This window comes from Macaca mulatta, chromosome 6 (genome assembly GCF_049350105.2).
Source record: "Macaca mulatta isolate MMU2019108-1 chromosome 6, T2T-MMU8v2.0, whole genome shotgun sequence".
NCBI classification, from domain to species: Eukaryota; Metazoa; Chordata; class Mammalia; order Primates; family Cercopithecidae; genus Macaca; species Macaca mulatta.
The window spans coordinates 60531228-60536414 of NC_133411.1; the positions used below are offsets into that span (position 1 = coordinate 60531228).

General features: G+C 35.2%; 1 pseudogene; it reads right to left on the reverse strand.

Moving 5' to 3' along the window:
* Positions 1–2773: 2773 nt before the first annotated feature.
* LOC100424684 (mortality factor 4-like protein 2) lies at positions 2774–3708 on the reverse strand (annotated as a pseudogene).
* Between the last annotated feature and the right edge of the window lie 1479 nt (positions 3709–5187).

The window sequence follows — 5187 nt, forward strand, 5'->3', positions numbered from 1 at the left end:
TTTCCACCCAGCTCTGTGTTGCAGGAGGACTGATCTCTATGGATGGGATCCCCTTGCCCCCTGGAAGCTTAGGCCAGTGGGAGCCACTGGCAGGATATTGGAGGGCAGAAAAAGAAAGATGTCAAACATTTCTTATGCCCTGCCTAGCTCCCTCTAACCCTGCACACAACTTTACCCTCCCCCATCTCAAACCACTGACTGCCCCCTTCCACAAAGACAGCTTCTATTGGATATCCACTCCCTTTCAAGACTCAGTTCTCACTGGTAATGCTAGCTCCTTCCTTTGCACCTTGAGGTCTGGGGGTGCAAAGAGTTGGTGACTCAAGATGGTTTGTTGGTTTCCTCTGATCTGTGTACACCTCAGTAAACATCTCCTTTATTTCATGTTACCCAAACTCCTGCTGTTGTAACTTTTAATACTTTCTGGGACATGGCTGACAGAGTGGGAGGTAAATACATATATGCATGCATGCATATATATGTGTGTATATATATGTATATACGTATAAATATATGTGTGTGTGTATATATATGTGTGTGTATATATATGTGTGTGTATATATATATGTGTGTGTGTATATATATGTGTGTGTATATATATATGTGTGTGTGTATATATGTGTGTGTGTATATATATATGCATATGTTTATCTGTGTGACCAGAGAGACCTCATTCCTAGGGAGGGATCTTTGATTTCTACAAAAAAAGAGTCAAAGGCTGCAGAAACTTTCCCTTGAAGGAAATGAGAAAGGGAAGGAAGAGAGAGGAAAGGAAATAAAAATAATTTCTTCTTTGCCTTAGTATAATTTTTTTTAGTCCTTGATGTCTGATATGTGTTTAAATATTAAAGATTCCATTTCAAATAAGGTAATGTTAGGCATGTTTCCTCATCTAAAGAATTCTAAATTTCAAGTCCTTAAATTAGACCTTTTAAAGTGTTAACAAAATCTAAATTAATTTAGATTTCCTAATTTCTTAATTTAAGCTATCTTAATTTAGCTAGTTAAGATCTAAAGGCAAACTTCAACAAACTTTATTCCAAATCAAAAGTTGGCAACCTGCTCATAATATAAGATTATTTTAAAATGTACACCTATTTAGGAATGCATTCTGGTCCTTTAACCACTGCGTTACCTAAAAGAAAGAATAATATATGTATATATGTTGCACACATATGGGTATAAACTTTTGACATCATCTTAAAATTAACAAAAACTACCTGGGAAAGAATTTAAGAAATGTTTAGCATTTTTAAGAAAATCACTGTGTTATTTATTGAAACTCTAATTTACTGTTCCTGGTAACCATATAATTTCAAGATTTATTTCCTAGCTGAATATATTCAAGGTTTGCTTTATTTTATAAAAGCTTTTGAAATAAATAATCAGTTCCCACATTAGCAGTGAGAGCTGAAAAACATCATCGCTGCTGCTATTGTCATTTCTTGAGGTTTTCAAATGTCAATTTTCATTCCAAAAGCTTATAACATGATGTGCACAATGAACAGGAAACAGATGTGTCCTAGAGATTTATTTTGATATTTTGTGTATATTTACTACAAACAGACAAGAATTAAAATATCAGTGTAGTGTAAATTATCTAAAAAATGATCTTTAAAATGTTCCTAGATTGTGGGTACACAGAATTTAATATATATATATACAAAAATTTTCCAGATTTGGGTTTCAGTCATAGCAATTATATTTATTATGTGGCTCTGAATTTCTTAAAACTAGGCTATCTACCTAGCCTTCCTAATGGGAATGCTGAATTCAAATATAACTATAAATGGAACAAATTCTAAATTAATTTTAAAATGCCATGCATATAATAATTATTTTTTTCTGTGAGACTTTATGAACTTCATAACTTCTTATGAACTTAGTAACTTCTTAAATTAGGAAAGAGACTAAATCTTTTCAAACAATGGTGAAAGATAATATTACTTAGAAGCCTAGGAACCTGTAATATAAAGTCACTAAAGGAAGAAAAAGAGTGAAATATTGCAAAGATTCATACTAAATAGGTGAGCATTTTTAAACAACCTCATCTTGTGTTTCTGCATAGACCATTGCCATATTGTGGGGATTATGTACTGAGGGGTATGTGTGTGTGTGTGTATGTATACACTAACAGTCATGTGTGTATTTTAAATGTTAGGACACAACCAAACTGACTTTTAATTTGCTGACTTGATTGGGGTGTTTTTTGGCTTTCAAATGTAGAAACAAATTTTATTTAAGATATGAAATACAATTTCTAAAATATCTTTTTTTCAGAAAACCATGGCTACACAATAATAATTGCCTTTATCATGTTAGAATGTTCATTAGTCTCAAATACAAAAACCATGAAATAAGCCACCATCCTTCAATAATTTGAGCAAAGATAGAATGCCTAAGGAACAACATAGGTGGACTTGCAGAGGATGGGCTGTTTTACTTCAACAACCATTAAAAAAAAAATGCATGGATTTTGGGGTATATACATTAAGTTGAACCTTTGACACTTGGAATCAGGGCATTTTGTCACATAGCATTAACACATATTAGAAAATTGTGTAGTATCAAAGAAATAGAACCACCAGCATTCAAGCACAGTTGTCGACTACGCAATAAAATGTTCTACTGAATGTTTCTTCTTTGTTCTAATTACTGTATACACTGTGTAGCAACTTTCAAATGAGAAAAGGAGCTTACACTTCTTTTATTTTCTGTTTAAAACAGCACAGAAAACAAACTGTGCCCTGTTATACATTAACAATTAGCCCTGTTATACATTAATAATTTTAAAGAACATCAATCTTACAAGAAAAAGGCTAAGAACAAAAAATGTTTCCAGATACCAGACAGATAAGAATGAGTGGTCTGTAGACCCGCACAGGGCTTTGCAGTGGTATTAAGCAAAAGCCACTTTGTAATTAATAGCAGTAAACAGAGATACAGAATTATTTACCAGATGCAAGGCTCTTCTCTTCAGGGGTTGTATAGGCCAACATTTCTCTAATTCTTACAATAATCTCAGTAGGTGTGGTACTCCATAAACCTGGGACATGGGTGCATCAGGGTGAGCCAAGAGTATTTCAGCATACTTAGACCTTTTAAATTTGTAGAGCAGCTGAGTGCCCAACGTCACAGTGAAATATTGTTTAATTCCTGCCACGTTATTAGCCACATTTTCCCTATTATCGATGGTTCCCTGAGATTTCTTGCAGTTTGCATTCTCTTCCAGAATTGTACCTACCTTTTTCTTAGCAGTAAGTTGAAATGGCTGCTTCTGCCTGGTAAGAAAGTCCTAGTCCTCCATAAGCCATGGTTTTAATTCTTCAGGAATCTTCACTTTAACTTTCATTCTATTCTTAAATACTTCCTCTCTTTCAACAGTGAGATCTGCCAGGGCTCTTTTCTACTGAGGGGGCTGAAGTGCTTCCCTGGTACTGCCACCATCTTTGTTTCCAGGAGTCTTCTGCTTGTTCCTTCTGGTCTTCCTCACAGATCCTGAAGGAATGTTCTCTACAGAGCGACCCCCCTATCTTACCGGGAGAGCTAGTTCAAGATTTTTCTGCTGTGTATCAGTTGTCTTTTTTCTTGAGGAGTTCCCTCACATCATATCTTACTTCTCTGCATGTTGCTTCTAGTTGGTTTTTTAAAGCTGCCTTCTGCAGATTGTTGTCCACAAGTTTGAGAACCCTGCTTTCTGGAATGCATTCAACCTTGTTTTTATTCCAACCAACAATCTTCCTTCTTTTCCTTCCAAGATCTCCTGGTGATTTCCCAGATGGAATCTTATAGATCTTCTGGGATGGTCTGGAAAGATGAAGTAGGAGACACAATCCAATAAAGAACAGCCAAGTATATTTTTGCACTTATAAGAAAATCTTCAGACCTCTCCTGGAATATGAGGTCACTTCAGGTCTCTCTACTTCATTTTGTCAACTCTGAATTCCATTTAATTGCTTAATAAATAAGGGTGGAATAATGCTTAATATAAGAAACTGGAGTTAATTATTAATATGGTTTGGCTCTGTGTCCCCACACAAATCTCATCTCAAATTGTAATCCCCACATGTTGAGGGAAGGAACTGGTGGAAGGTGATTGGATGATGGGGGCAGTTTCCCCCATGGTATTCTTGTGATAGTGAGGAAGTTCTTATGAGAGCTGATGAGTTTAAAAGTGGCAGTTTGCCCTTCACCCTCTCTCTCTCCTGCCGTGTTGTGAAAAAGGTGCTTGCTTGTCCTTCACCTTCTCCCATGACTGCAAGTTTCCTGAGACCCTTCCAGCCATGCAGAACCTTGGGTCAATTAAACCTCTTTTATTTGTAAATTACCCAGTCTCAGGTAGTATCTTTATAGCAGTGTAAAAAGGGACTAATACAATTACAGACCACTAGGAGTTGCCTACTTCTTGGGATTTTACTTCCAGTATTTCTTTCTGTTTTCAGTTTGGGGGCACCTAATTCATTAGAATACTTATTATCATCATTGATTCAACCACAGAGCTGAAAGCAAATGGAGAAGGTGCTTCTCTATGTGGCCCACTTTGCCACGTTCTCATTCATATCTAGAACTCGTTCCCACTGAATACTCTCTATACTTTCTGGTTTCTTGTCTACTTTAGGCAAATGCCTTAAAATTTTTGTGATCAATGGAGATATTCTGGAAAAGTTTTATATTCTCTAGCACTTTCTTCTAATTAGTAGGTATTATTGAACCAGTGCCTCAACTAAATAGTAAATGAACTATTATCATTTAAATAACCAAAGACTATTTATCTTGAAGAACTCTAGTAGTTTTTTCTGTTTTGTATTCATTGTTGGTATAGTACTTCATGTTGTTCTCTAGAATTTTTATATGTACCAAGTTGAAAATAAAAAAAGAAGATCTTTTAATTTTTCTACATTTACATGCATAGCAGCCAAATTACTGTAGAATATTTTAGACTAAAATTTACAATCACGCTCTTCTACTGTAAAATTTCTACACATTACTGAAAAGCATGATAGGCAGTGATTGTGAATCACTGATTATTTCTGATATGCCAATGTAGACACATAAGCTAATCAGTTTTACCAAAAGTTTAAAAAGGAATACTTTTACTACTTCATTAATTTTACTACTACTCATGTAGACTAGGCCTCTTGATCCTCACCCACCACCTACAGTCACCTACAGTTTATTTGCAGGGTA